Source organism: Coregonus clupeaformis, chromosome 10 (genome assembly GCF_020615455.1).
Source record: "Coregonus clupeaformis isolate EN_2021a chromosome 10, ASM2061545v1, whole genome shotgun sequence".
NCBI classification, from domain to species: domain Eukaryota; kingdom Metazoa; phylum Chordata; class Actinopteri; order Salmoniformes; family Salmonidae; genus Coregonus; species Coregonus clupeaformis.
In genome coordinates, this window is record NC_059201.1 from 2,402,794 (window position 1) to 2,414,823 (window position 12,030).

Genomic DNA, 12,030 nt, shown 5'->3' on the forward strand with positions numbered 1-12,030 from the left:
CACACTCTTAAAGGGAGTGCTCCTAATCTCAGCTTGTTACCTGTATAAAAGACACCTGTCCACAGAAGCAATCAATCAATCAGATTCCAAACTCTCCACAATGGCCAAGACCAAAGAGCTCTCCAATGATGTCAGGGACAAGATTGTAGACCTACACAAGGCTGGAATGGGCTACAAGACCATCGCCAAGCAGCTTGGTGAGAAGGTGACAACAGTTGGTGCGATTATTCGCAAATGGAAGAAACACAAAAGACCTGTCAATCTCCCTCGGCCTGGGGCTCCATGCAAGATCTCACCTCGTGGAGTTGCAATGATCATGAGAACGGTGAGGAATCAGCCCAGAACTACACGGGAGGATCTTGTCAATGATCTCAAGGCAGCTGGGACCATAGTCACCAAGAAAACAATTGGTAACACACTACGCCATGAAGGACTGAAATCCTGCAGCGCCCGCAAGGTCCCCCTGCTCAAGAAAGCACATATAAAGGGCCGTCTCAAGTTTGCCAATGAACATCTGAATGATTCAGAGGAGAACTGGGTGAAAGTGTTGTGGTCAGATGAGACCAAAATCGAGCTATTTGGCATCAACTCAACTCGCCATGTTTGGAGGAGGAGGAATGCTGCCTATGACCCCAAGAACAACATCCCCACCGTCAAACATGGAGGTGGAAACATTATGCTTTGGGGGTGTTTTTCAGCTAAGGGGACAGGACAACTTCACCGCATCAAAGGGACGATGGACAGGGCCATGTACCGTCAAATCTTGGGTGAGAACCTCCTTCCCTCAGCCAGGGCATTGAAAATGGGTCGTGGATGGGTATTCCAGCATGACAATGACCCAAAACACACGGCCAAGGCAACAAAGGAGTGGCTCAAGAAGAAGCACATTAAGGTCCTGGAGTGGCCTTGTCAGTCTCCAGACCTTAATCTCATAGAAAATCTGTGGAGGGAGCTGAAGGTTCGAGTTGCCAAACATCAGCCTCGAAACCTTAATGACTTGGAGAAGATCTGCAAAGAGGAGTGGAACAAAATCCCTCCTCAGATGTGTGCAAACCTGGTGGCCAACTACAAAAAACGTCTGACCTCTGTGATTGCCAACAAGGGTTTTGCCACCAAGTACTAAGTTATGTTTTGCAGAGGGGTCAAATACTTCTTTCCCTCATTAAAATACAAATCAATTTATAACATTTTTGACAGGCGTTTTTCTGGATTTTTTGTTGTTGTTATTCTGTCTCTCACTGTTCAAATAAACCTACCATTAAAATTATAGACTGATCATGTCTTTGTCAGTGGGCAAACGTACAAAATCAGCAGGGGATCAAATACTTTTTTCCCCTCACTGTATCTACAAGGAGCTTTGAGTGTAGGCCAGGGTAATGGCACACCCTGTTGAACTGTACACGAAGACCTACTCATATTCTACATTTGCAGATCATCTTGTGCATCTACTCCCGTTCTTCCTGTGCTCTCTTCTTCTACTGACATGGTGGCTGAAGCACACTTCCTGTTTCTACATGGTAATAATGTATTATTATTATACTCTCTATTTGGTTATGAAAATACAGTAGTTCCTAGGCCTATAATTCACTGGTAAGGACACATACACTATAGCATGATCCTGTGAAATAAATAAAAAACATTTTTTCCCAAGATATTACATGCCACTGTTGGCGTTGTATGAATACATGTAATAAATAATGGTATAATAAATGACATAAAAGGAAAGACATACCTGTTCCATTAAGATACGTATCCTGTGTCTCGCCTTCCTGACTATTGTTGCATCTCTGAGTTGTTTCCTCTGTAGGCCCTGCCAAAGGTCTATACGGAACTCACTCATAACCCAGTTTGCGTTTCGAATGCATAGCCTGCCGCCTGCTCTAAAACACATTACATGTTGTTCTTGGTCATTGCAAATAGGTTTAGAGTAGACTGAACAGGTATGCTTATGTCAACATATTACATATCTTATGTGTGCATCATAGCTGACTGCAGAATTATCTTACAGGGGAACATGATTGTTTAAAATGCATCTGCACATTTCAAAAACAAGTACAAATGTAGGCATATATATATATAAAAAGTTAATTAATGAAATTATACTTGCAAAGTGACAACTTTGTTATCGTGCACGCATGGCATGCAAAGGCTTGGGTGTTTCTGTGTGCTTTTCCATTCCATCCGACCGCCTGGCGCTCTTGTGCGCGCGCGTGCGTACAGCCCAACGTGCGTGCGTGGCACGCGCTCAGAGACAGACGGAAAGAGAAAATGATGCAGCGGGGAGCTAGCGCCTACGATGCGAAAGGAACCTGCCTCTTTAAGAAGACGCTCTCCTGTTGCATAGGGAGGCTGGCCCGGTGTTTTTCCACTAATGCTCACCCATTTTAAGAGACAAAGGTCAGAAAGAAAACCTTATAAATAAAATTTACCGCTGTAATTCTCACTATTCAACACCACTCCGCCGCACTGCACTGAAAGAACAGATACATTCTAAAGGAATAAAAAGGAATTCAAGTTAATACAGGTAGGCTAATGGATCATCATCATCACCAATATTACCCTACCTAGGTTACGTCTTTATGAGCTATATGCAAATGATTAGAGTGCATATGCTATTAGATTCATTATAATAATTTATTTCTGATAGGGAATTTTATCATCTGTGTGTCACAATATGTTGTTTAATCTCAGTTATGGCGTGGTATGCCTAAAAAGTAGCCTTTGAGCATCAGTTATGTTCAAAGACGGTCATATTAAAAATATATTTTCTCTTGCATTGTTGATAACAGAACGTTTAAAACACAATTCCGTAAAGGTTGAGTTCTGTTATTTCGACCTCATGCTAATATCCTCGCAGGAGAGAAGAAGGGATGAAGCCTAAATTTGCCTCCAAACGCAATCAAAAAAATGCCTTAACCTATTATTTTGTGACAACCTTAGGCTGCCGTGAATACCGTGAATAACTTCATAGGTTTTACACCATAGTTCACTTGAATGTTTATTCCACTGTTAATGTTTCGTTTTGGGCTCTGAATGGTTTCTCTCTTTCTGCCACTATCGATTAATGACTGACTAACGGTAACAGAACAGTGACTGAGTTGCTTTGAATAACCAGACCCTACACGTCGTGTGCCTCATGTCAGATCAACTCTCTTACATCTTGTTCGTACTGATAGATGCTGTGTGTACACTCATTTCGATAGTAGACCAGACTCTTTCTGTCAGGATCCAGTAGCCTAAAGGCAGCGACACTGCAGCCTGGTCTCATAGACTGACATTGTTAAATGTATATCCAGGACACTCGAATTAGTATGATATTTCACTTTTGGTATGGTTACATAAGACAGAAGGTTACTTAAGGCAAAAAATAATAATGAAATTAGGGTGGTTAGTCTGGGTGGGTGGGTAGGCGTATATATCGCCAACATCTAGCAGCCCAAAGATTGCATGTTCTAATGTCATCACGGACAACTTTAGCATTTTAGCTAATTAGCAACTTTGCAAATACTTCCTACTTTTTAGCTACTTTGCAACTACTTAGCGAGTTAGTTAACCCTTCCCCTAACCCTTAACCTAGCTAGCATTAGCCACCTAGGCACCTAGCTAAAGTTAGCCACAACAACTTGGAATTTGTAACATATCATAAGTTTTGCAAATTCTTAACATATTGTATGAAAATGAATGATGGACATCCATAAATTAATACATACCATACAAAACGTAACATATCATACTAATTGAAGTATTTTAGATGTTTTACTTTTTACGTTTACTATGTTACCTCTACCCCTGAGTCCAGGTTGCAGCAGCAAGCCAACACCGAGATGAGTTTAATAGCCTGCCTACGCGCAATCGCTCAAGTTTCAGACATTTTATTGACATACATTAACTCCACATTATTCCCCCTTGTAGTTGATTTTATGTGCGTAATTTCTTGTAACGTGTTGTGCTCTCTTACTGGCCCAGACTATGTCATCAAGACTATTTAGATCCTTTCAGATGAAGAGAATCGCCGATAGACGAGTTGATCTTTGATACTGGCAGAAGGCTGGCAGGGGACATCAATAATTGAGGCAGTGTGTGGATGAACTGAACATAAAGGGACAAGTCTTATCATGTTGTCATGGAGGTCTGTGCCTGTGTATGGCTGGTAGAATAAATTATCCTTCAATCGATAGTGGGTGTCATTGTGTGATCAAACGATTATGCCATGGATGTGTTATGGTTGGCATGGTGTTACGGTGTTACAACGCCCGCTATTGTCTGCCTGATGAAGATGTGAAATAAATTATGATTCAAAGACTACCTCAGACAATCATCGCACCTGGGCTTTGTTTAACAGCTTCGTTGTCTCGCTTTGGTAAAAAGATTGCATGGCTAATGCAATCCTTTTACCAAAAGAAAAAGGCTACTTTCTATTTCATTTCCTACATTCTTTACGGGCATTTCTGGTCTGCCTTTTTCAGTATGCCCAGCAAGGTGACTGAAGACACACCTCCAAGAGTTTAAATCCGTCCGTGCCTAGTTTAACAGCGATTAGTGTAACATTGTGTCCTATGAGAGCCTATTATAAAATTATATTCCCTTATATGCCGCCCGCATCACCTAGTTTGTACATGGCTGGGAACGAGAGAAAGAGGCTGTAGGTGCACTATTCGCAGGATATTATGGATAGACTACAGGTAAACACTAGCCTACATTAAGGTTATGTTAGGCTTCGTTTGCAGGTCTCTTTATCTTTGGGGGAATGGTTGAATATGTGTCAGGTGTGGGGGATTCTTCTTTCTGAGGCTATAATTGGAACGGCTGAAGAACAAAGACAATTCATTATGTTGATTGTGATCGAGCCTGGCGTTTGAGCGTAGAAGCAGGCTAGCCTGTATTATAAAGGGCTGGTGAAATGCATAGATAGCCCCTATCTGAAGATTGTAAGGAAATAGAGCGCAACATTGTTGCCAGTTTGTTTCCTTTACTTTGACTCGGCGCAGGGCAGTAATGTTATCCTATCACACGGGTAAAAGCAATAACTGTAAGTCGCTCTGGATAAGAGCGTCTGCTAAATGACTAAAATGTAAAGTCCAGTTTCCTGGCAAAAAAATTACCCTTTCTCTTGATGTGCACGGTCTTTGAATCTTTGGAATTTGTTCACCGATTCAATAAGAGCGCGCAGTGTCTTTAAGGTCTAATGAGGTTGAACGATTTCTAGGCTACTGTAATGGTGATTTAGATTCAACTGAGCGCTGTTGTAACACTTCTGAAATCTATCAAGCCTTCCTTCCTTCCTTCCTAAGTCCTCTATGACTCCTTTCTTTTCAGGAGCCTAGTAGTCACTGTTGTCAACACACATGAATAGGTGAAAATAGGTGTTCCACTATCAATCTAGCTAAGATAAAGAAATATCCCCACTGAGGGTGTCTTGAAGCTCTGTACAACATTATTTCACCCAGTTAGGTACTTAGTGTAGACATTGTGGTTAGCCAAGGATGTTTTAACATGTTATGCCTGCAGACACCAGCAGAGTAGTCTTGCTCTCTCTCTCTGTCTGTCTCTCTCCCTATTTCCCTCCTCTCCTCTCTCTCTCCCCCCTCTCCCTCCCTCCCCCCTCTCTGTGTCTAATTGGAGAGCTCGGCTGAGCATGAGTGCTAGGTGCCTTGTTGAAACACTTGAAAGCATCCTTCCTTCCTTCCTTCTCCCCCTCAAATTAATCACAGAGTTTTGAAAACTCTCATAGGGATCACAGTAGGTAAACATGGCCTCGGGGGAGGAATGGAAATCTCAGGCATGCTTAGGGTTGCAAACTTTCGAAGTTTGCCAGTAAACTACCAGAATTTGTGTATATTTCAGGGATGTTATGTAATCTATCACAAGACATCTAGTGGCCCTTTTGGGAACTTCAGATTATCACAGGTGTCTGTAATTATCTCTGGCCTTCTGTGTGGCCTTATCACATGTAAAATATATGAAATAATTAAATACGATTATTTTATTTCAACTTGTTTAATATGAGGGTTTCAGCATGAAATATCCTTTATATAATTTTTACACACTTTTATTTAATTTATTATGTCAATATGTATTTGTTGTAAGTGTTTTGGTGTCAAACAGGTGGCAGTTGGAATTGAAGTGGGGGGGGTGGATACGCCACTGTTATCATATAGGATTATATAACATTACATTGGGAATGAGACCACCTGATAGTGCCATTTTGCTGGTCTAGAATTGGGGACGTTAAAATATGACCATAAACCTCATCTACAACATGGCTGGCATGAACCCCTGTAGAAATAACAAACACAGACTGCCTTTGGTTCAATATCTCCATCATGATGTTACGTGTCCGATTACTCTACGGATAAGCAGTAGGAATAGGTAGCCTCTGGTATTCTTGCATAACCTCATCCCACTTATAAACATGTTAAAATAAAATCTCTGTCGTTGTCCTGAAGGGCTTGCATGACATTTTACAAAGGCCAGACCTCACCTCACCTTTGACTTATACATAATGTATATGTAACTGCTCAGAAACAACCACTGCCATCGTCTCACAGACAAATTCATGACAGCTTACATTAATATGAACAGCTTCACAGTGACTCAGACAAGGCCGTTAATGTGATGGCATTGGCAAGCTATTATAGTCCATACAGTGTAATGGAATGTATTTTGATGCATTTTCGATTGCGCTTGTCTGGCACAATAGAACCAATCGCAAAACTGCCCAACTCCACCTCTCTGGCACTCCAGGCAGGCTAAAGCCAACGCCAATATTTTTCAAATACTACTTTTTACATTTAAGCAGACGCTCTTATCCAGAGTGAGTGCATACATTATTATTATTTTAATTTTTTCATACTGGCCCCCCGTGGGAATTGAACCCACAACCCTGGCGTTGCAAACGCCATGCTCTACCAACTGAGCTACATCCCTGCCGGCCATTCCCTCCCTACCCTGGGCCAATTGTGCACCACCCCATGGGTCTCCCTGTCGCGGCCGGCTACAACAGAGCCTGTATTCGAACCAGGATCTCTAGTGGCACAGCTAGCACTGCGATGCAGTGCCTTAGACCACTGCGCCACTCGGGAGAACCCAGGTCTGCTGCAAGGCCCTGACACCTGACCACAGAATGTTGCATCATGCATTTCAATAACATGACAAAGTCTTCTGTGGTTTACAGTTAAAGAGGAAAGAATGCAAGCAGACCACAACCCAAGGCAATAATAACTCAGGTAGTTACATACCATACAGCAGAGCAAAGAGAGAATTCACAAAATGGGACAAACAGCAAATTAAGACTCTGCATGCAGAATTCTGAAAAAATATCCTGCGTGTAAATTGCAAAACACCAAATAATGCATGCAGAGCAGAATTAGACCAATACCCGCTAATTATCAAAATCCAGAAAAGAGCCATTCAATTCTACAACCACCTAAAAGGAAGCGATTCCCAAACCTTCCTCAACAAAGCCATCACCTACAGAGAGATGAACTTGGACAAGAGTACCCTAAGCAAGCAAACAGACCCCACAGAGTCCCAGGACAGCAACACAATTAGACTCAACCAAATTATGAGAAAACAAAAAGAGAATTAACAAAAGAACAGAGCAAACTAGAATGGTTTTTGGCCCTAAACAGAGAGTACACAGTGGCAGAATACCTGACCACTGTGACTGACCCAAAGTTAAGGAAAGCATTGACTATGTATAGACTCAGTGAACATAGCCTTGCTATTGAGAAAGGCCACCATAGGCAGACCTGGCTCTCAAGAGAAGACAGGCTATGTGCACACTGCCCTCAAAATGAGGTGTAAACTGAGCTGCACTTCCTAACCTCCTGCCAAATGTATGACCATATTAGAGACACATATTTCCCTCAGATTACACAGACCCACAAAGAATTCGAAAACAAATCCAATTTTGATCAACTCCCATATCTACTGGGTGAAATACCACAGTGTGCAATAACAGCAGCAAGATTTGTGACCTGTTGCCACAAGAAAAGGGCAACCAGTGAAGAACAAACACCATTGTAAATACAACCCATATTTATGTTTATTTATTTTCCCTTTTGTACTTTAACTATTTGCACATCATTACAACACTGTATATATACATAATATGACATTTGAAATGACTTTATTCTTTTGGAACTTTTGTGAGTGTAATGTTTACTGTTCATTTTTTATTTCACTTTTGTTTATTATCTATTTCACTTGCTTTGGCAATGTTAACATACGTCCATGACGCGTCAAACCTTGATCAGATAGTTTTTCGATCATATTGTGTGTAGATTTGAATTGAGTCACTGGAAACCTTAGATTGCTTATCTGGAATAGACTGAGGGGTGGTCACATTCCCCTGTCACACTCAGTGTTCCAAGTTCTACCAGTCCCCTTCAGATACCTCTACCTCTAGCCTGGTTCCAGATCTGTTTGTGCTGTCTCGAAAACTGCTATGGTCATTGTCACGACATTGGCATATGGCAAGACAGCACAGATAGATCTGGGATCAGGCTAGCGTACCTCTCTACATCAATCAAATGTATTTATATAGAAAGCCCTTCAAACATTAGCACAAAAGCAGTTGTCACAAAGGGCTCGAAGTCTTTGTCAACTTCAGTTCTATTCTTGTTCCTATTCACCGTCTAAACTACTAATTTACCTTGAGATCCATGTATGGTGTAACGATCCCGGCAGTCTGAGTCGGGTCCTGTCTGGTGACCAGTGTTTTGGGTTCGTAGTCTCCAGTTTCCCGAGGGTTCGGGAACGCTCCGGGGAGCTCTCTGGTTTTCCGCACCTGCATCCCGTCAGCGATCTGCACACCTGGCCCTCATCATCACCCTTTTTAGGCTCTGGCCAAACATCCAGTTCCTGCCGGATCGTTAGCCATGAACAGTAGGTGTTCTGTGTATCAGTTTAGAGTTTCTAGCGTGAGTTTTGTTGTTTTGTACTTTGTTGAGTTTTTTGTGTCCTTACCTCCGTTTTTGTTCCACCTGCAGTCACACGTCCGGAACCTTCACCCCACCTCTGCCTGATGGTCGGCGTCTGCCGAGCCATCACTGGACCTAGTGCTGCACCCCCAACTACTCATCCACGCCGCCCGCTCTGTCCCTGGATTACTCTGCACCTTTTGTTGTATCTAAATAAACCCTCACCTTCGTTCAACTCTCCTTGTCCTGGTCTGCTTCTGGGTTCTGGCTGAGGGAACTGTGACAGAACGATCCGGCCAAATATGAACCCAGCGGACCTGGACTCTGTTCGCCATGCCATTACCCAGCAGGAGAAGATGTTGGGCCATCATAGCATGGTACTACAGGAGATCGCGTTGTCAGTTCGGAACCTTTCTACCGGCCTGACGGAGGTCCAGAACCAACGCCAGTGTCCGGTGGAGGACCCACTACCGGTTTCACCCATCTCGCCTGCCGCTTCTGAAGTTGTGTCCCTCCGTGAGCCCAAGGTTCCGGCGCCGGATAAATATGAGGGGGAGCTGGGAAGATGCCGTTCCTTCCTTATGCAGTGTGGATTAGTGTTCGATCTACAGCCCTACTCTTATGCCACTGACAAGGCTAGGATAGCCTTTTTGATTGAGTTGCTGCGTGGTCGAGCGCTGGAGTGGGCTTCAGCCGTTTGGGAACGACAGGATCCCTGCATGGCTTCATACCAGGGGTTCAAGGCCGAGAAGTGCGAGTTTCACGCCCACACTACATCCTTTCTCGGGTACATCATCTCCAGGGGTGAGATTAGGATGGATCAGGAGAAGGTTAGAGCGGTTCTGGAATGGGCCCAGCCCGGTACGAGATTGCAACTCCAGAGATTTTTGGGGTTTGCGAATTTCTACCGCAGATTCATCCGGGATTACAGCCGGGTGGCCGCTCCATTAACTGCCTTGACTTCCAGTCTCAGGACCTTCAAGTGGAATCCGGAGGCGGATCGAGCGTTTCTGGATTTGAAGAGGCGATTCACCAACGCACCGATTCTCTCTCAACCGGACACGGCCCGTCAGTTCGTCGTTGAAGTGGACGCGTCTGATGTGGGAGTTGGCGCCATCCTGTCGCAGCGATGCTCCACGGACAGTAAACTCCATCCCTGCGCCTACTACTCTCGTCGCCTTTCGCCTGCAGAGAGGAATTACGATGTGGGTAACCGGGAGCTTCTCGCGGTGAAACTTGCCTTGGAGGAGTGGCGCCACTGGTTGGAGGGGGCGGAGCAACCGTTTATTGTCTGGACTGACCACAAGAATCTTGCTTACGTGCAATCGGCTAAACGTCTCAACTCCCCGTCAGGCCAGGTGGGCGTTGTTTTCGGACGATTCAAGTTTGCCCTGACGTTCCGACCTGGATCTAAGAACGGCAAGGCGGACGCCTTGTCCCGGATGTTCTCCAAGACGGAGGAGAGTGGGTCCAAGACCGAGACTATTCTCCCCCGGAACTGCGTCGTGGGAGCAGTTATGTGGAAGATTGAGGAGGAGGTGCTGGCGGCCCTTCGGACTCAGCCCGGTCCCGTAACGGTCCACCCGGTCGGTTGTTTGTGCCTGAGTCGGTTCGTCCTGCTGTCCTCAAATGGTCCCACGCCAGCAAGATGGCTTGTCACCCTGGCGTGGCTCGGACTATGGCGTTTCTTCGCAGACGTTTTTGGTGGCCTGCCATGGCCGAGGATACTCGGGGTTTTGTTGCTGCCTGTCCAGTGTGTGCGCAGAATAAGAGTACCAATCGGCCCAGCGCTGGACTACTTCACCCCCTTCCTATTCCCCGGCGTCCATGGTCGCATCTGGCCCTGGACTTCGTCACGGGGTTGCCCGGCTTCTGAGGGGAACACGGTCGTTCTGACTATCGTGGACAGATTCAGCAAGTTCGCCCACTTTGTGCCTATTGCCAAGCTTCCCTCTGCCTCGGAGACGTCCGAGATCCTGGTTAGGGAGGTTTTCAGGGTCCACGGTTTGCCCAGTGATATCGTTTCCGACCGTGGCCCTCAGTTTACCTCTGCTGTCTGGAAGTCCTTCTGTTTGGCCATTGGAGCTACAGTCAGTCTCACATCTGGTTTTCACCCCCAATCCAATGGTCAGGCGGAGAGAGCCAACCAGAAGATGGAATCCACGCTACGCTGTCTGGTCTCTTCCAACCCCACCTCCTGGGCCTCTCAGTTGCCTTGGGTTGAGTATGCCCACAATACTCTCCCTACATCTGCCACTGGGATGTCTCCCTTCCAGTGCCTGTATGGCTACCAACCTCCCCTGTTCCCTTCTCAGGAGAGGGAGCTATCAGTGCCTTCTGTTCAGGCTCATATTCGTCGTTGCCACCGGACCTGGCATCGGGCCAGAAAGGCACTCCTTAGAGGTTCGGATCGGTATCAGCTCCAGGCGAATCGTCGCCGGATCCCCGCTCCCACCTATACCATCGGAGATAGGGTTTGGTTGGCCACACGGGATCTTCCGTTACGGACTGAGTCTAGGAAGTTGTTACCGAAGTTCATTGGTCCGTTTGTGGTGGAGAAGGTGATCAATCCGGTGGCAGTTCGACTCAAACTACCGAGGACGCTCAGAGTCCATCCCACCTTTCATGTCTCCTGCCTCAAGCCTGTCTTCCTCAGTCCTCTGTTGCCTCCTCCGCCTCCTCCTCCTCCTCCTCGGATGATCGGAGGTGGTCCTGCCTACACGGTGCGTCGCATCATGGATTCCAGACGGCGGGGCCGGGGTTTCCAGTATCTCGTGGACTGGGAGGGGTATGGTCCTGAAGAGAGGAGTTGGATTCCGCGGCGACAGGTCCTAGATGCTGACCTCATCAGGGATTTCTACCGCCTCCATCCTGGCGCTCCGGGAGGTCCGCCCGGTGGCGTTCGTCGGAGGGGGGGTACTGTAACGATCCCGGCAGTCTGAGTCGGGTCCTGTCTGGTGACCAGTGTTTTGGGTTCGTAGTCTCCAGTTTCCCGAGGGTTCGGGAACGCTCCGGGGAGCTCTCTGGTTTTCCGCACCTGCATCCCGTCAGCGATCTGCACACCTGGCCCTCATCATCACCCTTTTTTAGGCTCTGGCCAAACATC

The 12,030-nt window shown here is 45.8% G+C and overlaps 1 protein-coding gene across 1 annotated transcript in view; it reads left to right on the plus strand.

Moving 5' to 3' along the window:
- Positions 1-2,351: 2,351 nt before the first annotated feature.
- LOC121574721 (sodium- and chloride-dependent taurine transporter) overlaps positions 2,352-12,030 on the plus strand; it is a 49,524-nt gene continuing 39,845 nt past the window's right edge. The window contains exon 1 of the mRNA XM_041887269.2: positions 2,352-2,524. The gene's annotated coding sequence lies outside the window, so the exon portion shown is untranslated. The remainder of the gene's footprint in view (positions 2,525-12,030) is intronic.